Here is a 25,224-nt window from a genome sequence, read left to right as displayed (position 1 = left end):
ACAGATGGCGGTGTAGATATTTCCATGTTTACACAGATAGCGGTGTAGACATTTCCATGTTTACACAGATAGCGGTGTGGATATTTCCATGTTTATTCAGAAAGCAGTGCGGATATTTCCATGTTTGTACAGATAGTTGGGCAGATATTTCCATGTTTATACAGATAGCGGTGTAGATATTTCCATCTTAATGCAGATGGCGGTGAAGATATGTCCATGTTTGTACAGATGGCGGTGTAGATATTTCCATGTTCATACAGATGGCGGTGTAGATATTTCCATGTTCATACAGATGGCGGTGTAGATATTTACATGTTCATACAGATGGCGGTATAGGTATTTCCATGTTCATACAGATGGCGGTGTAGATATTTCCATGTTCATAGAGATGGCGGTGTAGATATTTCCATGTTTATGCAGATAGCGGTATAGATATTTCCATGTTTATACAGATGGTGGTGTAGATATTTCCATGTTTATAGAGATGGCGGTCTAGATATTTCCATGTTTACAGAGATAGTGGCGTTGTTATTTCCAAGTTTATAGAGACAGCGTTGTAGATATTTCCATGTTTATACAGATAGCGGTGAAGATTTTTCCATGTTTATACAGATAGCGGTGTAGATATTTCCATGTTTATACAGATAGCAGTGTAGGTATTTCCAAGTTCATACAGATAGCGGTGTAGATATTTCCACGTTTATAGAGATGACGGTCTAGATATTTCCAAGTTTACAGAGATAGTGGCGTAGTTATTTCCAAGTTTATAGAGACAGCGGTGTAGATATTTCCATGTTCATACAGATAACGGTGTAGATATTTCCATGTTCATACAGATAGCGGTGTAGATATTTCCATGTTCATACAGTTAGGGGTGTAGATATTTCCATGTTCATACAAATGGCGGTGTAGATATTTCCATGTTTATAGAGATAGCAGTGTAGATATTTCCATGTTTATATAGATAGCAGTGTAGATATTTCCATTGATATACAGATAGCTGTGTAGATATTTGCATGTTCATTCACATAGCGGTGTAGTTATTTCCATGTTCATACTGATAGCGGTGTAGATATTTCCATGTTCGTACAGATGGCGGTGTAGATATTTCCATGTTTATAGAGATGGCCGTGTAGATATTTTCATGTTTACACAGATGGCGGTGTAGATATTTCCATGTTTACACAGATAGCGGTGTAGACATTTCCATGTTTACACAGATAGCGGTTTGGATATTTCCAGGTTTATGCAGATAGCGGTGTAGATATTTCCATGTTTATACAGATAGCGGTGCGGTTATTTCCATTTTTATTCAGATACTGGTGGAGATATTTCCATGTTTATAAGGATAGCGGTGTAGATATTTAAATCTTATTACAGATGGCGGTGTAGATATGTCCATGTTCGTACAGATGGCGGTGTACATATTTCCATGTTCATACAGAGGGCGGTGTAGATATTTCAAAGTTTATAGAGATAGCGCTGTAGTTATTTCCATATTTACAGAGAAATCTGTGTAGATATTTCCATGTATATGCAGATAGCTGTGTAGATATTTCCATGTTCATACAGATAGCGGTCTAGATATTTCCATGTTCATAGAGATAACGGTGTAGATATTTACATCTTCATACAGATAGCGGTACAGATATTTCCATGTTCATACAGTAAGCGGTGTAGATATTTCCATGTTCATACAGATGGCAGTGTAGATATTTACATGTTCATTCAGATGTCGGTGTAGATATTTCCATGTTCGTACAGATGGCGTTGTAGATATTTCCATGTTCATAGAGATGGCGGCGTAGATATTTCCATGTTTATGCAGATAGCGGTATAGATATTTCCATGTTTATACAGATGGTGGTGTAGATATTTCCATGTTAATACAGATGGCTGTCTGGATATTTCCATGTTTATAGAGATAGTGGTGTAGTTATTTCAAGGCTTATAGAGACAGCATTGTAGATATTTCCATGTTTACACAGATAGCGGTGAAGTTATTTCCATGTTTATACAGATAGCGGTTTAGATATTTCCATGTTTATACAGATAGCGGGGTAGATATTTCCATGTTTATAGACATACTGGGGTAGATAATTCCAATTTTATACAGATAGCAGTGTAGATATTTCCATGTTCATACAGATAGCAGTGTAGATATTTCCACGTTTATAGAGATGGCGGTGTAGATATTTCCATGTTCATACAGATGGCGGTGTAGATATTTCCATGTTTATATAGATGGCGGTGTAGATATTTTCATGCTTACACAGGTGGCATTGTAGATATTTCCATGTTTACACAGATAGCGGTGTAGGCATTTCTATGTTTACACAGATAGCGGTGTGGATATTTCCATGTTTATGCGGATAGCGGTGCAGATATTTCCATGTTTATACAGATAGCGGTGCGGTTATTTCCATGTTTATACAGATAGTCGTGCAGATATTTCCATGTTTATACAGATATCGGTGTAGATATTTCCTTCTTAAAACAGATGGAGGTGTAGATATGTCCATGTTCGTACAGATGGCGGTGTAGATATTTCCATGTTCATACAGATGGCGGTGTAGATATTTCGAAGTTTATAGAGATAGCGCTGTAGTTATTTCCATATTTATAGAGAAATCTGTGTAGATATTTCCATGTATATGCAGATAGCTGTGTAGATATTTCCATGTTCATGCAGATAGCCGTGTAGATATTTCGATGTTCATCGAGATGCCGGTGTACATATATCCATGTTCATACAGAGAGCGGTGTAGCTATTTCCATGTTCATACAGATAGCGGTGTAGATATTTCCATGTTCATTCAGATAGCGGTGTAGGTATTTCCATGTTCATACAGATAGCGGTGTAGATATTTCCATGTTCATTCAGTTAGCGGTGTAGATATTTCCATGTTCATACAGAAGGCGGTGTAGATATTTACATGTTCATACAGATGGCGGTGTAGATATTTCCATGTTCATACAGATAGCGGTTTAGATATTTCCACGTTTATAGAGATGGCGGTGCAGATATGTCCATGTTCATACAGAGGACGGTGTAGATATTTCCATGTTTATTGGGATGGCGGTGTAGACATTCCCATGTTTACACAGATAGCGGTGTGGATATTTCCATGTTTATGCAGATAGCGGTGTAGTTATTTCCTTGTTTATACAGATAGCGGTGTAGATATTTCCATCTTAATACAGATGGCGGTGTAGATTCATCCATGTTCATACAGATAGCGTTGTAGATATTTCCATGTTCTTACAGATAGCGGTGTAGATATTTCCATGTTGATACAGATAGCGGTGTAGATATTTCCATGTTCCTACAGATAGCGGTGTAGATATTTCCATGTTCATGCAGATAGCGGTGTAGTTATTTCCATGTTCATCCAGATGCCGGTTTAGATTCATCCATGTTCATACAGATGGCGGTGAAGATATTTCCATGTTCATACAGATGGCTGTGTAGATATTTCCATGTTCATAGAGATGGCGGTGTAGATATTTCCATGTTGATACAGATAGCAGTGTAGTTATTTCCATGTTTATAAAGATAGCAGTGCAGATATTTCCATTGATATACAGATAGCGGTGTAGATATTTCCATGTTCATACAGATAGCGGTGTAGATATTTCCATGTTCATACAGATAGCAGTGTAGATATTTCCATTTTCATACAGATAGCGGTGTAGATATTTCCATGTTCACACATTTAGCGGTGTAGATATTTCCATGTTCATACAGATGTCGGTGTAGATATTTACATGTTCATACAGATGGCGGTGTAGATATTTACATGTTCGTACGGATGGCAGTGTAGATATTTCCATGTTCATACAGGTGGCGGTGTAGATATTTCCATGTTTATACAGATAGCAGTGTAGTTATTTCCATGTTTACAGTGATAGCAGTGAAGATATTTCCATTGATATACAGATAGTTGTTTAGATACTTGCATGTTCATACAGATAGCGGTGTAGACATTTCCATGTTCATATAGATAGCGGTGTAGATATTTCCATGTTCATACAGAGAGCTGTGTAGATATTTCCATATTCATACAGATAGCGGTGTAGGTATTTCCATTTTCCTACAGATAGCGGTGTAGGTATTTCCATGTTCATACAGTTAGCGGTGTAGATATTTCCATGTTCATACAGATGGCGGTCTAGATATTTACATGTTCATACAGATGGCGGTGTAAATATTTCCAAGTTCTTACAGATGGCGGTGTAGATATTTCCATGTTCATGGAGATGGCGTTGTAGATATTTCCATGATAATGCAGATAGCGGTATAGATATTTCCATGTTTATACAGATGGTGGTGTAGATATTTCCATGTTTATAGAGATGGCGGTCTAGATATTTCCATGTTTATAGAGATAGTGGTGTAGTTATTTCCAAGTTTATAGAGACAGCATTGTAGATATTTCCATGTTTATACTGATAGCGGTGAAGTTATTTCCATGTTTATACAGATAGCGGTGTAGGTATTTCCATGTTTATAGAGATAGTGCTGTAGATAATTCCAATTTTATACAGATAGCAGAGTAGATGTTTCCAAGTTCATACAGATAGCAGTGTAGATATTTCCACGTTTATAGAGATGGCTGTGTAGATATTTCCATGTTCATACAGATGGCGGTGTAGATATTTCCATGTTTATAGAGATGATGGTGTATTTATTTTCAGGTTTAAACAGATGGCAGTGTAGATATTTCCATGTTTACACAGATAGCGGTGTAGACATTTCCATGTTTACACAGATAGCGGTGTGGATATTTTCATGTTTATGCAGATAGCGGTGTTGATATTTCCATGTTCATACAGATAGCGGTGTAGATATTTCCATGTTCATACCAATAGCAGTGTAGATATTTCCATGTTCATACAGTTAGCGGTATAGATATTTCCATGTTTATACAGATGGTGGTGTATATATTTCCATGTTTATGCAGATGGCGTTATAGATATTACCATGTTTATACACATGGTGGTGTAGATATTTCCATGTTCATACAGATGGCGGTGTAGATATTTCGAAGTTTATAAAGATAGCGCTGTAGTTATTTCTATATTAATATAGAAATCTGTGTAGATATTTCCATGTATATGCAGATAGCTGTGTAGATATTTCCATGTTCATGCAGATTGCGGTGTAGTTATTTCCATGTTCATCCAGATGCCGGTGTAGATACATCCATGTTCATAGAGATGGCGGTGAAGATATTTCCATGTTCATACAGATAGCTGTGTAGATATTTCCATGTTCATTGTGATGGCGGTGTAGATATTTCCATGTTGATACAGATAGCAGTGTAGTTATTTCCATGTTTATAGAGATAGCAGTGTAGATATTTCCATTGATATACAGATAGCGGTGTAGATATTTCCATTTTCTTACAGATAGCGGTGTAGATACTTCCATGCTCATACAGAGAGCGGTGTAGATATTTCCATTTTCATACAGATAGCTGTGTAGATATTTCCATGTTCATTCAGATAGCTGTGTAGATATTTCCATTTTCATACAGATAGCGGTGTAGATATTTCCATTTTCATACAGTTAGCGGTGTAGATATTTCCATGTTCATACAGATGGCGGTGTAGATATTTACATGTTCATACAGATGGCGGGGTAGATATTTCCATGTTCGTACTGATGGCAGTGTAGATATTTCCATGTTCATACATTTGGCGGTGTAGATATTTCCATGTTTATACAGATAGCAGTTTAGTTATTTCCATGTTTACAGAGATAGCAGTATAGATATTTCCATTGATATACAGATAGCTGTGTAGATATTTGCATGTTCATACAGATAGCAGTGTAGATGTTTCCATGTTCATACAGATAGTGGTGCAGATATTTCCATGTTCATACAGAGAACGGTGTAGATATTTCCATGTTCATACAGACAGCGGTGTAGATATTTCCATGTTCATACAGATAGCAGTGTAGGTATTTCCATGTTCATACAGTTAGCGGTGTAGATATTTCCATGTTCATACAGGTGGCGGTTTAGATATTTACATGTTCATACAGATGGCGGTGTAAATATTTCCAAGTTCTTACAGATGGCGGTGTAGATATTTCCATGTTCATACAGATGGTGGTGTAGGTATTTCCATGTTCATACAAATGGCGGTGTAGATATTTCCATGTTCATAGAGATGGCAGTGTAGATATTTCCAGGTTCATACAAATGGCGGTGTAGATATTTCCATGTTCATAGAGATTTCCTTGAAGATATTTCCATGTTTATACAGATAGCAGTGTAGTTATTTCCATGTTTATAGAGATACCAGTGTGGATATTTCCATTGATATACAGATAGCTGTGTAGATATTTACATGTTCATACAGATAGCGGTGTAGATATTTCCATGTTCATACAGATAGCGTTGTACGTATTTCCATGTTCATACAGATAGCGGTGTAGATATTTCCATGTTCATACAGATAGCGGTGTAGATATTTCCATGTTCATACAGATAGCGGTGTAGATATTTCCATGTTCATACAGTTAGCGGTGTAGATATTTCCATGTTCACACAGATGGCGGTGTAGATATTTACATGTTCATCCAGATGCCGGTGTACATATTTCCATGTTCATACAGATGGCGGTAAAGTTATTTCCATGTTAATACAGATGGTGGTGTAGATATTTCCATGTTCATACTAATGGCGGTGTAGATATTTCCATGTTCATAGAGATGGCGCTGTAGATATTACCATGTTCATACAAATGGCGGTGTAGATATTTCCAAGTTCATAGAGATGGCGGTGTTGATATTTCCATATTTATAGGGATAGCAGTGTAGTTATTTCCATGTTTATAGAGATAGTAGTGTAGATATTTACAGATAGCTGTGTAGATATTTCCATGTTCATAGATATACCGGTGTAGATATTTCCATGTTCATACAGATAGCGGTGTAGATATTTCCATGTTCATACAGATAGCGGTGTAGATATATCCATGTTCATACAGATAGTGGTGTAGATATTTCCATGTTCATACAGTTAGCGGTTTAGATATTTCCATGTTCATAAAGATGGCGGTGTAGATATTTACATGTTCATACAGATGGCGGTGTAGGTATTTCCATGTTCATACAGATAGCGGTGTAGATATTTCCATGTTCATACAGATAGCGGTGTAGATATTTCCAAGTTCATACAGATGGCGGTGTAGATATTTCCATGTTCATACAGATAGCGGTGTAGATATTTCCATGTTCATACCAATAACGGTGTAGACATTTCCATGTTCATATATTTAGCGGTGTAGATATTTCCATGTTCATACAGATGGCGGTGTAGATATTTCCATGTTCATAGAGATGGCGGTGTAGATATTTCCATATTTATACAGATAGCAGTGTAGTTATTTCCATGTTAATAGAGATAGCAGTGTAGATATTGCCATTGATATACAGATAGCTGTGTAGATATTTGCATGGTCATACAGATAGCGGTGTAGATATTTCCATGTTCGTACAGATAGCGGTATAGATATTTCCATGTTCATACAGATAGCGGTGTAGATATTTCCATGTTCATACAGATAACGGTGTAGATATTTCCATGTTCATACAGATAGCTGTGTAGATATTTCCATGTTCATACAGATAGCGGTGTAGATATTTCTGTGTTCATACAGATAACGGTGTAGATATTTCCATGTTCATACAGTTAGCGGTGTAGATATTTCCATGTTCATACAGATGGCGGTGTAGATATTTACATGTTCATACAGATGGCGGTATAGATATTTCCATGTTCGTACAGATGGCGGTGTAGATATTTCCATGTTCATAGAGATGGCGGTGTAGATATTTCCATGTTTATGCAGATAGCGGTATAGGTATTTCCATGTTTGTACAGATGGTGTTGTAGATATTTCCATGTTTATAGAGATGACGGTCTAGATATTTCCATGTTTACAGAGATAGTGGCGTAGTTTTTTCCAAGTTTATAGAGACAGCGTTGTAGATATTTCCATGTTTATACAGATAGCGGTGAAGATATTTCCATGTTTATACAGATTGCGGTGTAGATATTTCCATGTTTATACAGATAGCAGTGTAGATATTTCCATGTTTATAGAGATAGTGGTGTAGATAATTTCAATTTAATACAGAGAGCAGTGAAGGTATTTCCAAGTTCATACAGATAGCGGTGTAGATATTTCCACGTTTATACAGATGGCGGTGTAGATATGTCCATGTTCATACAGATGGTGGTGTAGATATTTCCATGTTCATACAGATGGCGGTGTAGATATTTCGAAGTTTATAGAGATAGCGCTGTAGTTATTTCCATATTTAAAGAGAAATGTGTGGAGATATTTCCATGTATATTCAGATAGCTGTGTAGATAGATCCAGGTTCATGCAGATAGCGGTGTAGATATTTCCATGTTCATCCAGATGCCAGTGTACATATATCCATGTTCATACAGATGGCGGTGAAGATATTTCCATGTTCATACAGATGGTCGTGTAGATATTTCCATGTTCATACAAATGGCGGTGTAGATATTTCCATGTTCATAGAGATGGCGGTTTAGATATTTCCATGTACATAAAAGTGGCGGTGTAGATATTTCCATGCTCATAGAGATGGCGGTGTTGATGTTTCCATATTTATAGAGATAGCAGTGTAGTTATTTCCATGTTTATAGAGATAGTAGTGTAGATATTTCCATTGATATACAGATAGCTGTGTAGATATTTGCATGTTCATAAAGATAACAGTGTAGATATTTCCATGTTCATACAGATAGCGGTGTAGATATTTCCATGTTCATACAGATAGCGGTGTAGATATTTCCATGTTCATACAGATAGCGGTGTTGATATTTCCATGTTCATACAGATAGCGGTGTAGATATTTCCATGTTCATACAGTTAGCGGTTTAGATATTTCCATGTTCATATAGATGGCGGTGTAGATATTTACATGTTCATACAGATGGCGGTGTAGTTATTTCCATGTTCATACAGATAGCGGTGTAGATATTTCCATCTTCATACAGATAGCGGTGTAGATATTTCCATGTTCATACAGATAGCGGTGTAGATATTTCCAAGTTCATACCAACAGCGGTGTAGACATTTCCATGTTCATGTATTTAGCGGTGTAGATATTTCCATGTTCATACAGATAGCGGTGTAGATATTTCCATGTTCATACAGATAGCGGTGTAGATATTTCCATTGATATACAGATAGCTGTGTAGATATTTGCATGTTCATACAGATAGCGGTGTAGATATTTCCATGTTCGTACAGATAGCGGTGTAGATATTTCCATGTTCATACAGATAGCGGTGTAGATATTTCCATGTTCATACAGATAACGGTGTAGACATTTCCATGTTCATACAGACAGCGGTGTACATATTTCCATGTTCATACAGTTAGCGGTGTAGATATTTCCATGTTCATACAGATGGCGGTGTAGATATTTACATGTTCATACAGATGGCGGTGTAGTTATTTCCATGTTTATGCAGATAGCGGTATAGATATTTCCATGTTTATACAGATGGTGGTGTAGATATTTCCATGTATATAGAGATGGCGGTCTAGATATTTCCATGTTTACAGAGATAGTGGTTTAGCTATTTCCAAGTTTATAGTGACAGCGTTGTAGATATTTCCATGTTTATACAGATAGCGGTGAAGATATTTCCATGTTTATACAGATAGCGGTGAAGATATTTCCATGTTTATAGAGATAGCAGTGTAGATAGGCCCATTTTTATAGAGATAGTGGTGTAGATAATTTCAATTCTATACAGAGAGCAGTGTAGATATTTCCAAGTTCATACAGATAGCGGTGTAGATATTTCCACGTTTATAGAGATGGCGGTGTAGATATTTCCATGTTCATACTGATGGCGGTGTAGATATTTCCATGTTTATAGGGATGGCGGTGTAGATATTTTCATGTTTACACAGATGGCGGTGTAGATATTTCCATGTTTACACAGATAGCGGTGTAGACATTTCCATGTTTACACAGATAGCGATGTGGATATTTCCATGTTTATGCAGATAGCAGTGTAGATATTTCCATGTTTATACAGATAGCGGTGCGGATATTTCCATGTTTATACAGATAGTTGGGCAGATATTTCCATGTTTATACAGATAGCGGTGTAGATATTTCCATCTTAATACAGATGGCGGTGTAGATATGTCCATGTTTGTACAGATGGCAGTGTAGATATTTCCATGTTCATACAGATGGCGGTGTAGATATTTCGAAGTTTATAGAGATAGCGCTGTAGTTATTTCCATATTTATAGAGAAATCTATGTAGATATTTCCACGTATATTCAGATAGCTGTGTAGATATTTCCATGTTCAGGCAGATAGCGGTGTAGATATTTCCATGTTCATCCAGATGCCGGTGTACATATATCCAGGTTCATACAGATGGTGGTGAAGATATTTCCATGTTCATACAGATGGTGGTGTAGATATTTCCATGTTCATACAAATGGCGGTGTAGATATTTCCATGTTCATAGAGATGGCGGTGCAGATATTTCCATGTTCATACAAATCGCGGTGCAGATATTTCCATCTTCATAGAGATGGCGGTGTAGATATTTCCGTATTTATACAGATAGCAGTGTAGTTATCTCCATGTTTATAGAGATAGCAGTGTAGATATTTCCATTGATATACAGATAGCTGTGTAGATATTTGCATGGTCATACAGATAGCGGTGTAGATATTTCCATGTTCATATAGATAGCGGTGTAGATATTTCCATGTTTTTACAGAGAGCAGTGTAGATATTTCCATGTTCATACAGATAGCGGTGTAGATATTTCCATGTTCATACAGATAGCGGTGTAGATATTTCCATTGATATACAGATAGCTGTGTAGATATTTGCATGTTCATACAGATAGCGGTGTAGATATTTCCATGTTCGTACAGATAGCGGTGTAGATATTTCCATGTTCATACAGATAGCGGTGTAGATATTTCCATGTTCATACAGATAACGGTGTAGACATTTCCATGTTCATACAGACAGCGGTGTACATATTTCCATGTTCATACAGTTAGCGGTGTAGATATTTCCATGTTCATACAGATGGCGGTGTAGATATTTACATGTTCATACAGATGGCGGTGTAGTTATTTCCATGTTTATGCAGATAGCGGTATAGATATTTCCATGTTTATACAGATGGTGGTGTAGATATTTCCATGTATATAGAGATGGCGGTCTAGATATTTCCATGTTTACAGAGATAGTGGTTTAGCTATTTCCAAGTTTATAGTGACAGCGTTGTAGATATTTCCATGTTTATACAGATAGCGGTGAAGATATTTCCATGTTTATACAGATAGCGGTGAAGATATTTCCATGTTTATAGAGATAGCAGTGTAGATAGGCCCATTTTTATAGAGATAGTGGTGTAGATAATTTCAATTCTATACAGAGAGCAGTGTAGATATTTCCAAGTTCATACAGATAGCGGTGTAGATATTTCCACGTTTATAGAGATGGCGGTGTAGATATTTCCATGTTCATACTGATGGCGGTGTAGATATTTCCATGTTTATAGGGATGGCGGTGTAGATATTTTCATGTTTACACAGATGGCGGTGTAGATATTTCCATGTTTACACAGATAGCGGTGTAGACATTTCCATGTTTACACAGATAGCGATGTGGATATTTCCATGTTTATGCAGATAGCAGTGTAGATATTTCCATGTTTATACAGATAGCGGTGCGGATATTTCCATGTTTATACAGATAGTTGGGCAGATATTTCCATGTTTATACAGATAGCGGTGTAGATATTTCCATCTTAATACAGATGGCGGTGTAGATATGTCCATGTTTGTACAGATGGCAGTGTAGATATTTCCATGTTCATACAGATGGCGGTGTAGATATTTCGAAGTTTATAGAGATAGCGCTGTAGTTATTTCCATATTTATAGAGAAATCTATGTAGGTATTTCCACGTATATTCAGATAGCTGTGTAGATATTTCCATGTTCAGGCAGATAGCGGTGTAGATATTTCCATGTTCATCCAGATGCCGGTGTACATATATCCAGGTTCATACAGATGGTGGTGAAGATATTTCCATGTTCATACAGATGGTGGTGTAGATATTTCCATGTTCATACAAATGGCGGTGTAGATATTTCCATGTTCATAGAGATGGCGGTGCAGATATTTCCATGTTCATACAAATCGCGGTGCAGATATTTCCATCTTCATAGAGATGGCGGTGTAGATATTTCCGTATTTATACAGATAGCAGTGTAGTTATCTCCATGTTTATAGAGATAGCAGTGTAGATATTTCCATTGATATACAGATAGCTGTGTAGATATTTGCATGGTCATACAGATAGCGGTGTAGATATTTCCATGTTCATATAGATAGCGGTGTAGATATTTCCATGTTTTTACAGAGAGCAGTGTAGATATTTCCATGTTCATACAGATAGCGGTGTAGATATTTCCATGTTCATACAGGTGGCGGTGTAGCTATTTCCATGTTTATACAGATAGCAGTGTAGTTATTTCCATGTTTATAAAGACAGCTGTGTAGATATTTCCATTGATATACAGATAGCTGTGTAGATATTTGCGTGTTCATACAGATAGCAGTGTAGATATTTCCATGTTCGTACTGATAACAGTGTAGATATTTCCATGTTCATACAGATAGCGGTGTAGATATTTCCATGTTCATACAGATAACGGTGTAGATATTTCCATGTTCATACAGATAGCGGTGTAGATATTTCCATGTTCATACAGTTAGCGGTGTAGATATTTCCATGTTCATACAGATGGCGGTGTAGATGTTTACATGTTCATACAGATGGCGGTATAGATATTTCCACGTTCGTACAGATGGCGGTGTAGATATTTCCATGTTCATAGAGATGGCGGTGTAGATACTTCCATGTTTATGCCGATAATGGTATAGATATTTCCATGTTTATACAGATGGTGGTGTAGATATTTCCATGTTTATAGACATGGCGGTCTAGATATTTCCATGTTTACAGAGATAGTGGTGTAGTTATTTCCAAGTTTATAGAGACAGCGTTGTAGATATTTCCATGTTCATACAGTTAGCGGTGTAGATATTTCCATGTTCATACAGATGGCGGTGTAGATATTTACATGTTCATACAGATGGCGGTGTAGATATTTCCATGTTCTTACGGATGGCAGTGTAGATATTTCCATGTTCATACAGGTGGCGGTGTAGATATTTCCATGTTTATACAAATAGCAGTGTAGTTATTTCCATGTTTATAGAGAGAGCTGTGTAGATATTTCCATTGATATACAGATAGCTGTGTAGATATTTGCATGTTCATACAGATAGCGGTGTAGATATTTCCATGTTCATACAGATAGCGGTGTAGATATTTCCATGTTCTTACAGATAGCGGTTTAGATATTTCCATGTTCATACAGATAACGGTGTAGATATTTCCATGTTCATACAGATAGCGGTGAAGATATTTCCATGTTCATACAGTTAGCGGTGTAGTTATTCCCATGTTCATACAGATGGCGGTGTAGATATTTACATGTTCATACAGATGGCAGTATACATATTTGCATGTTCGCAGAGATGGCGGTGTAGGTATTTGCATGTTCATAGAGATGGCGGTGTAGGTGTTTCCATGTTTATGCACATAGCGGTATAGATATTTCCATGTTTATACAGATGGTGGTGTAGATATTTCCATGTTTATAGAGATGGTGGTCTAGATATTTCCATGTTTACAGAGATAGTGGTGTAGTTATTTCCAAGTTTATATAGACAGCGTTGTAGATATTTCCATGTTCATACAGATAGCGGTGTAGATATTTCCATGTTCATACCAATAGCGTTGTAGACATTTCCATGTTCATGTATTTAGCGGTGTAGATATTTCCATGTTCATACAGATGGCGAAGATATTTCCATGTTCATACACATAGCGGTGTAGATATTTCCATGTTCATACAGTTAGCGGTGTAGATATTTCCATGTTCATAGAGATGGCGGTGTGGATATTTCCATGTTTATGCAGTTAGCGGTATAGATATTTCCATGTTTATACAGATTGTGGTGTAGATATTTCCATGTTTATAGAGATGACGGTCTAGATATTTCCATGTTTACAGAGATAGTGGCGTAGTTATTTCCAAGTTTATAGAGACAGCGATGTAGATATTTCCATGTTTATACAGATAGCGGTGAATATATTTCCATGTTTATACAGATTGCAGTGTAGATATTTCCATGTTTATAAAGATAGCAGTGTAGATATTTCCATGTTTATAGAGATAGTGGTGTAGATAATTTCAATTTAATACAGAGAGCAGTGTAGGTATTTCCAAGTTCATACAGATAGTGGTGTAGTTATTTCCACGTTTATAGAGATGGCGGTGCAGATATTTCCATGTTCATACAGAGGACGGTGTAGATATTTCCATGTTTATAGGGATGGCGGTGTAGATATTTTCATGTTTACACACATGGCGGTGTAGATATTTCCATGTTTACACAGATAGCGGTGTAGACATTTCCATGTTTACACAGATAGCGGTGTGGATATTTCCATGTTTATGCAGATATCAGTGTAGATATTTCCATGTTTATACAGATAGCGGTGCGAATATTTCCATGTTTATTCAGATAGCGGTGCGGATATTTCCATGTTTATACAGATAGTTGGGCAGATATTTCCATATTTATGCAGATAGCGGTGTAGATATTTCCATCTTAATACAGATGGCGGTGAAGATATGTCCATGTTTGTACAGATGGCGGTGTAGATATTTCCATGTTCATACAGATGGCGGTGTAGATATTTCGAAGTTTATAGAGATAGCGCTGTAGTTATTTCCATATTTATAGAGAAATCTGTGTAGATATTTCCATGTATATTCAGATAGCTGTGTAGATAGATCCATGTTCATGCAGATAGCGGTGTAGATATTTCCATGTTCATCCAGATGCCGGTGTACATATATCCATGTTCATATAGATGGCGGTGAAGATATTTCCATGTTCATACAGATGGTGGTGTAGATATTTCCATGTTCATACTAATGGCGGTGTAGATATTTCCATGTTCATAGAGATGGCGCTGTAGATATTACCATGTTCATACAAATGGCGGTGTAGATATTTCCAAGTTCATAGAGATGGCGGTGTTGATATTTCCATATTTATAGAGATAGCAGTGTAGTTATTTCCATGTTTATACAGATAGTATTGTAGATATTTCCATTTATTTAGAGATAGCAGTGTAGATATTTGCATGTTCATACAGATAGCGGTGTAGATATTTCCATGTTCGTACAGATAGCGGTGTAGATATTTCCATGTTCATAGAGATAACGGTGTAGATATTTCCGTGTTCATACAGATATCGGTGTAGATATTTCCATGTTCATACAGTTAGCGGTGTAGATATTTACATGTTCATACAGATGGCAGTGTAGATATTTACATGTTCATACAGATGGCGGTATAGATATTTCCATGTTCGTACATATGGCAGTGTAGATATTTCCATGTTCATAGAGATGGCGGTGTAGATAGTTCCATATTTATACAGATAGCAGTGTAGTTATTTCCATGTTAATAGAGATAGCAGTGTAGGTATTGCCATTGATATACAGATAGCTGTGCAGATATTTGCATGGTCATACAGATAGCGGTGTAGATATTTCCATGTTCGTACAGATAGCGGTGTAGATATTTCCATGTTCATACAGATAGCGGTGTAGATATTTCCATGTTCATACAGATAACGGTGTAGATATTTCCATGTTCATACAGATAGCGGTGTAGATATTTCCATGTTCATACAGTTAGCGGTGTAGATATTTCCATGTTCATAGAGATGGCGGTGTAGATATTTCCATGTTTATGCAGATAGCGGTATAGATATTTCCATGTTTATACAGACGGTGGTGTAGATATTTCCATGTTTATAGAGATGGCGGCGTAGATATTTCCGTGTTCATAAAGACGGCGGTGTAAATATTTCCATGTTCATACGGATGGCAGTGTAGATATTTCCATGTTCATACAGGTGGCGGTGTATATATTTCCATGTTTGTTCAGATAGCTGTGTAGATATTTCCATGTTCATACAGATAGCGGTGTAGATATTTCCATGTTCATACAGATAACGGTGTAGATATTTCCATGTTCATACAGATAGCGGTGTAGATATTTCCATGTTCATACAGTTAGGGGTGTAGATATTTCCATGTTCATACAAATGGCGGTGTAGATATTTCCATGTTTATACAGATAGCAGTGTAGATATTTCCATGTTTATAGAGATAGCAGTGTAGATATTTCCATTGATATACAGATAGCTGTGTAGATATTTGCATGTTCCTACACATAGCGGTGTAGATATTTCAATGTTCATACAGATAGCGCTGTAGATATTTCCATGTTCGTACAGAGAGCGGTACAGATATTTCCATGTTCATACAGTAAGCGGTGTAGATATTTCCATGTTCTTACAGATGGCAGTGTAGATATTTACATGTTCATTCTGATGTCGGTGTAGATATTTCCATATTCGTACAGATGGCGTTGTAGATATTTCCATGTTCATACAGATAGCGGTGTTGATATTTCCATGTTCATACAGAAAGCGGTGTAGATATTTCCATGTTCATACAGATAGCGGTGTAGGTATTTCCATGTTCATACAGATAGCGGTGTAGATATTTCCATGTTCGTACAGTTAGCGGTGTAGTTATTTCCATGTTCATACAGAGGGCGGTGTAGATATTTACATGTTCATACAGATGGCGGTGTAGATATTTCCATGTTCATACAGATAGCAGTGTAGAGATTTCCATGTTCATACAGATAGCGGAGTAGATATTTCCATGTTCATACAGATCTCGGTCTAGATATTTCCAGGTTCATTCCAATAGCGGTGTAGACATTTCCATGTTCATACAGTTAGCGGCGTTGATATTTCCATGTTCATACAGATGGCGGTGTAGATATTTCCATGTTCATACAGATGGCGGTGTAGATATTTACATGTTCATACAGATGGCGGTATAGATATTTCCATGTTCGTACAGATGGCGGTGTAGATATTTCCATGTTTATACAGATAGCAGTGTAGTTATTTCCTTGTTTATAGAGATAGCAGTGTAGATATTTCCATTGATATACAGATAGCTCTGTAGATATTTGCATGGTCATACAGATTGCGGTGTAGATATTTCCATGTTCGTACAGATAGCGGTGTAGATATTTCCATGTTGATACAGATAGCGGTGTAGATATTTCCATGTTCATACAGATAATGGTGTAGATATTTCCATGTTCATACAGATAGCGGTGTAGATATTTCCATGTTCATACAGTTGGCGGTGTAAATATTTCCATGTTCATACAGATGGCGGTGTAGATATTTACATGTTCATACAGATGGTGGTGTAGATATTTCCATGTTTATAGAGATGACGGTCTAGATATTTCCATGTTTATAGAGATAGTGGCGTAGTTATTTCCAAGTTTATAGAGACAGCGTTGTAGATATTTCCATGTTTATTGGGATGGCGGTGTAGATGTTTTCATGTTTACACAGATGGCGGTGTAGATATTTCCATGTTTACACAGATGGCGGTGTAGACATTTCCATGTTTACACAGATAGCAGTGTGGATATTTCCATGTTTATGCAGATAGCAGTGTAGTTATTTCCATGTTTATACAGATAGCGGTGCGGATATTTTCATGTTTATTCAGATAGCGGTGCGGATATTTCCATGTTTATACAGATAGTTGGGCAGATATTTCCATGTTTATACAGATAGCGGTGTAGATATTTCCATGTTCATACAGTTGTCGGTGTAGATATTTCCATGTTCATACAGATGGCGGTGTAGATATTTACATGTTCATACAGATGGTGGTGTAGATATTTCCATGTTTATAGAGATGACGTTCTAGATATTTCCATGTTTATAGAGATAGTGGCGTAGTTATTTCCAAGTTTATAGAGACAGCGATGTAGATATTTCCATGTTTATACAGATAGCGATGAAGATATTTCCATGTTTATACAGATAGCGGTGTAGATATTTCCATGCTTATACAGATAGCAGTGTAGATATTTCCATGTTTTAGAGATAGTGGTGTAGATAATTTCAATTTTATACAGAGAGCAGTGTAGATATTTCCACGTTCATACAGATAGCGGTGTAGATATTTCCACGTTTATAGAGATGGCGGTGCAGATATTTCCATGTTCATACAGAGGACGGTGTAGATATTTCCATGTTTATTGGGATGGCCGTGTAGATGTTTTCATGTTTACACAGATGGCGGTGTAGATATTTCCATGTTTACACAGATGGCGCTGTAGACATTTCCATGTTTACACAGATAGCGGTGTGGATATTTCCATGTTTATGCAGATAGCAGTGTAGTTATTTCCATGTTTATACAGATAGCGGTGCGGATATTTTCATGTTTATTCAGATAGCGGTGCGGATATTTCCATGTTTATACAGATAGTTGGGCAGATATTTCCATGTTTATACAGATAGCGGTGTAGATATTTCCATGTTCATACAGTTGTCGGTGTAGATATTTCCATGTTCATACAGATGGCGGTGTAGATATTTACATGTTCATACAGATGGTGGTGTAGATATTTCCATGTTTATAGAGATGACGTTCTAGATATTTCCATGTTTATAGAGATAGTGGCGTAGTTATTTCCAAGTTTATAGAGACAGCGATGTAGATATTTCCATGTTTATACAGATAGCGATGAAGATATTTCCATGTTTATACAGATAGCGGTGTAGATATTTCCATGCTTATACAGATAGCAGTGTAGATATTTCCATGTTTTAGAGATAGTGGTGTAGATAATTTCAATTTTATACAGAGAGCAGTGTAGATATTTCCACGTTCATACAGATAGCGGTGTAGATATTTCCATCTTAATACAGATGGCGGTGTAGATATGTCCATGTTTGTACAGATGGCGGTGTAGATATTTCCATGTTCATACAGATGGCGGTGTAGATATTTCGAAGTTTATAGAGATAGCGCTGTAGTTATTTCCATATTTATAGAGAAATCTGTGTAGATATTTCCGTGTATATTCAGATAGCTGTGTAGATATTTCCATGTTCATGCAGATAGCGGTATAGATATTTCCATGTTCATCCAGATGCCGGTGTACATATATCCATGTTCATACAGATGGCGGTGAAGATATTTCCATGTTCATAGAGATGGCGGTGTAGATATTTCCATGTTCATACAAATGGCGGTGTAGATATTTCCATGTTCATACAGATGGCGGTGTAGATATTTCCATGTTCATACAGATGGCAGTGTAGATATTTCCATGTTCATACAGATAGCGGTGTAGATATTTCCATGTTCATACAGATAGCGGTGTAGATATTTCCATGTTCATACCGATAGCGGTGTAGATATTTCCATGTTCATACAGTTAGCGGTGTAGATATTTCCATGTTCATACAGATGGCGGTGTAGACATTTACATGTACATACAGATGGCGGTGTAGATATTTCCATGTTCGTACGGATGGCAGTGTAGATATTTCCATGTTCATACAGGTGGCGGTGTAGATATTTCCATGTTTATACAAATAGCAGTGTAGTTATTTCCATGTTTATAGAGAGAGCTGTGTAGATATTTCCATTGATATACAGATAGCTGTGTAGATATTTGCATGTTCATACAGTTAGCGGTGTAGATATTTTCATGTTCATACAGATAGCGGTGTAGATATTTCCATGTTCATACAGATAGCGGTGTAGATATTTCCATGTTCATACAGATAACGGTGTAGATATTTCCATGTTCATACAGATAGCTGTGAAGATATTTCCATGTTCATACAGTTAGCGGTGTAGATATTCCCATGTTCATACAGATGGCGGTGTAGATATTTACATGTTCATACAGATGGCAGTATAGATATTTGCATGTTCGCAGAGATGGCGGTGTAGATATTTGCATGTTCATAGAGATGGCGGTGTAGGTATTTCCATGTTTATGCACATAGCGGTATAGATATTTCCATGTTTATACAGATGGTGGTGTAGATATTTCCATGTTTATAGAGATGGTGGTCTAGATATTTCCATGTTTTCAGAGATAGTGGTGTAGTTATTTCCAAGTTTATAGAGACAGCGTTGTAGATATTCCCATGTTCATACAGATAGCGGTGTAGATATTTCCATGTTCATACAGATAGCGGTGTAGATATTTCCATGTTCATACCAATAGCGTTGTAGACATTTCCATGTTCATGTATTTAGCGGTGTAGATATTTCCATGTTCATACAGATGGCGAAGATATTTCCTTGTTCATACACATAGCGGTGTAGATATTTCCATGTTCATACAGTTAGCGGTGTAGATATTTCCATGTTCATAGAGATGGTGGTGTAGATATTTCCATATTTATACAGATAGCAGTGTAGTTATTTCCATGTTTATAGAGATAGCAGTGTAGATATTTCCATTGATATACACATAGCTGTGTAGATATTTGCATGGTCATACAGATAGCGGTGTAGATATTTCCATGTTCATACAGTTAGCGGTGTAGATATTTCCATGTTCATACAGATGGCGGTGTGGATATTTTCGTGTTCATACAGGTGGCGGTATAGATATTTCCATGTTCGTACAGATGGCGTTGTAGATATTTCCATGTTCATAGAGATGGTGGTGTAGATATTTCCATGTTTATGCAGATAGCGGTATAGATATTTCCATGTTTATACAGATGGTGGTGTAGATATTTCCATGTTTATAGAGATGTCAGTGTAAATATTTCCATGTTCATACAGATGGCGGTGTAAATATTTCCATGTTTATAGGGATGGCGGTGTAGATATTTTCATGTTTACACAGACGGCGGTGTAGATATTTCCATGTTAACACAGATAGCAGTGTAGACATTTCCATGTTTACACAGATAGCGGTGTGGATATTTCCATGTTTATGCAGATAGCAGTGTAGATATTTCCATGTTTATAGAGATAGCAGTGCAGATATTTCCATTGATATACAGATAGCTGTGTAGATATTTGCATGTTCATACACATAGCGGTGTAGATATTTCCATGTTTATACACATAGCGGTGTAGATATTTCCATGTTCGTACAGATGGCGGTGTAGATATTTCCATGTTTATACAGATAGCAGTGTAGTTATTTCCATGTTTATAGAGATAGCAGTGTAGATATTTCCATTGATATACAGATAGCTGTGTAGATATTTGCATGGTCATACAGATAGCGGTGTAGATATTTCCATGTTCGTACAGATAGCTGTGTAGATATTTCCACGTTGATACAGATATCGGTGTAGATATTTCCATGTTCATACAGATAACGGTGTAGATATTTCCGTGTTCATACAGATAGTGGTATAGATATTTCCATGTTCATACAGTTAGCGGTGTAGATATTTACATGTTCATACAGATGGCGGTGTAGATATTTACATGTTCATACAGATGGCGGTATAGATATTTCCATGTTCGTACAGATGGCGGTGTAGATATTTCCATGTTCATAGAGATGGCGGTGTAGATATTTCCATGTTTATGCAGTTAGCGGTATAGATATTTCCATGTTTATACAGATGGTGGTGTAGATATTTCCATGTTTATAGAGATGACGGTCTAGATATTTCCATGTTTACAGAGATAGTGGCGTAGTTATTTCCAAGTTTATAGAGACAGGGTTGTAGATATTTCCATGTTTATACAGATAGCGGTGAATATATTTCCATGTTTATACAGATTGCGGTGTAGATATTTCCATGTTTATACAGATAGCAGTGTAGATATTTCCATGTTTATAGAGATAGTGGTGTAGATAATTTCAATTTAATACAGAGAGCAGTGTAGGTATTTCCAAGTTCATACAGATAGCGGTGTAGATATTTCCACGTTTATAGAGATGGCGGTGCAGATATTTCCATGTTCATACAGAGGACGGTGTAGATATTTCCATGTTTATAGGGATGGCGGTGTAGATATTTTCATGTTTACACACATGGCGGTGTAGATATTTCCATGTTTACACAGATAGCGGTGTAGACATTTCCATGTTTACACAGATAGCGGTGTGGATATTTCCATGTTTATGCAGATATCAGTGTAGATATTTCCATGTTTATACAGATAGCGGTGCGAATATTTCCATGTTTATTCAGATAGCGGTGCGGATATTTCCATGTTTATACAGATAGTTGGGCAGATATTTCCATGTTTATACAGATAGCGGTGTAGATATTTCCATCTTAATACAGATGGTGGTGAAGATATGTCCATGTTTGTACAGATGGCGGTGTAGATATTTCCATGTTCATACAGATGGCGGTGTAGATATTTCGAAGTTTATAGAGATAGCGCTGTAGTTATTTCCATATTTATAGAGAAATCTGTGTAGATATTTCCATGTATATTCAGATAGCTGTGTAGATAGATCCATGTTCATGCAGATAGCCGTGTAGATAATTCCATGTTCATCCAGATGCCGGTGTACATATATCCATGTTCATATAGATGGCGGTGAAGATATTTCCATGTTCATACAGATGGTGGTGTAGATATTTCCATGTTCATACTAATGGCGGTGTAGATATTTCCATGTTCATAGAGATGGCGCTGTAGATATTACCATGTTCATACAAATGGCGGTGTAGATATTTCCAAGTTCATAGAGATGGCGGTGTTGATATTTCCATATTTATAGAGATAGCAGTGTAGTTATTTCCATGTTTATACAGATAGTACTGTAGATATTTCCATTTATTTACAGATAGCTGTGTAGATATTTGCATGTTCATAGAGATAGCGGTGTAGATATTTCCATGTTCATACAGATAGCGGTGTAGATATTTCCATGTTCATACAGATAGCGGTGTAGATATTTCCATGTTTACACAGATGGCGGTGTAGACATTTCCATGTTTACACAGATAGCGGTGTGGATATTTCCATGTTTATGCAGATAGCAGTGTAGTTATTTCCATGTTTATACAGATAGCGGTGCCGATATTTCCATGTTTATTCAGATAGCGGTGCGGATATTTCCATGTTTATACAGATAGTTGGGCAGATATTTCCATGTTTATACAGATAGCGGTGTAGATATTTCCATCTTAATACAGATGGCGGTGTAGATATGTCCATGTTTGTACAGATCTCGGTGTAGATATTTCCATGTTCATACAGATGGCGGTGTAGATATTTCGAAGTTTATAGAGATAGCGCTTTAGTTATTTCCATATTTATAGAGAAATCTGTGTAGATATTTCCTTGTATATTCAGATAGCTGTGTAGATATTTCCATGTTCATGCAGATAGCGGTGTAGATATTTCCATGTTCATCCAGATTCCGGTGTACATATATCCATGTTCATACAGATGGTGGTGAAGATATTTCCATGTTCATACAGATGGTGGTGTAGATATTTCCATGTTCATACAAATGGCGGTGTAGATATTTCCATGTTCATAGAGATGGCGGTGTAGATATTTCCATGTTCATACAAATGGCGGTGTAGATATTTACATGTTCATACAGATGGCGGTGTAGATATTTCCATGTTCATACAGATAGCAGTGTAGATATTTCCATGTTCATACAGATGGCGGTGTAGATATTTCCATGTTCATACAGATGGCGGTGTAGATATTTCCATGTTCATACAGGTGGCGGTGTAGATATTTCCATGTTTATACAAATAGCAGTGTAGTTATTTCCATGTTTATAGAGAGAGCTGTGTAGATATTTCCATTGATATACAGATAGCTGTGTAGATATTTGCATGTTCATACAGATAGCGGTGTAGATATTTTCATGTTCATACAGATAGCGGTGTAGACATTTCCATGTTCATACAGATAGCGGTGTAGATATTTCCATGTTCATACAGATAACGGTGTAGATATTTCCATGTTCATACAGATAGCAGTGTAGATATTTCCATGTTCATACAGTTAGCGGTGTAGATATTTCCATGTTCATACAGATGGCGGTGTAGATATTTACATGTTCATACAGATGGCAGTATAGATATTAGCATGTTCGCAGAGATGGCGGTGTAGATATTTGCGTGTTCATAGAGATGGCGGTGTAGATATTTCCATGTTCATACAAATGGCGGTGTAGATATTTACATGTTCATACAGATGGCGGTGTAGATATTTCCATGGTCATACAGATAGCAGTGTAGATATTTCCATGTTCATACAGATAGCGGTGTAGATATTTCCATGTTCATACAGATAGCGGTGTAGATATTTCCATGTTCATACCGATAGCGGTGTAGATATTTCCATGTTCATACAGTTAGCGGTGTAGATATTTCCATGTTCATACAGATGGCGGTGTAGATATTTACATGTTCATACAGATGGCGGTGTAGATATTTCCATGTTCGTACGGATGGCAGTGTAGATATTCCCATGTTCATACAGGTGGCGGTGTAGATATTTCCATGTTTATACAAATAGCATTGTAGTTATTTCCATGTTTATAGAGAGAGCTGTGTAGATATTTCCATTGATATACAGATAGCTGTGTAGATATTTGCATGTTCATACAGATAGCGGTGTAGATATTTCCATGTTCATACAGATAGCGGTGTAGATATTTCCATGTTCATACAGATAGCGGTGTAGATATTTCCATGTTCATACAGATAACGGTGTACATATTTCCATGTTCATACAGATAGCAGTGAAGATATTTCCATGTTCATACAGTTAGCGGTGTAGATATTCCCATGTTCATACAGATGGCGGTGTAGATATTTACATGTTCATCCAAATGGCGGTGTAGATATTTCCATGTTCATACAGACAGCGGTGTAGATATTTCCATGTTCATACAGATAGCAGTGTAGGTATTTCCATGTTCATACAGTTAGCGGTGTAGATATTTCCATGTTCATACAGGTGGCGGTTTAGATATTTACATGTTCATACAAATGGCGGTGTAAATATTTCCAAGTTCTTACAGATGGCGGTGTAGATATTTCCATGTTCATACAGATGGTGGTGTAGGTATTTCCATGTTCATACAAATGGCGGTGTAGATATTTAGATATTTCCATGTTCATAGAGATGGCAGTGTAGAT

This window comes from Gorilla gorilla, chromosome 11 (genome assembly GCF_029281585.2).
Source record: "Gorilla gorilla gorilla isolate KB3781 chromosome 11, NHGRI_mGorGor1-v2.1_pri, whole genome shotgun sequence".
NCBI lineage: Eukaryota > Metazoa > Chordata > Mammalia > Primates > Hominidae > Gorilla > Gorilla gorilla.
The sequence above is the reverse complement of the archived record's forward strand: the minus strand, read 5'-3'. Positions refer to the sequence as shown.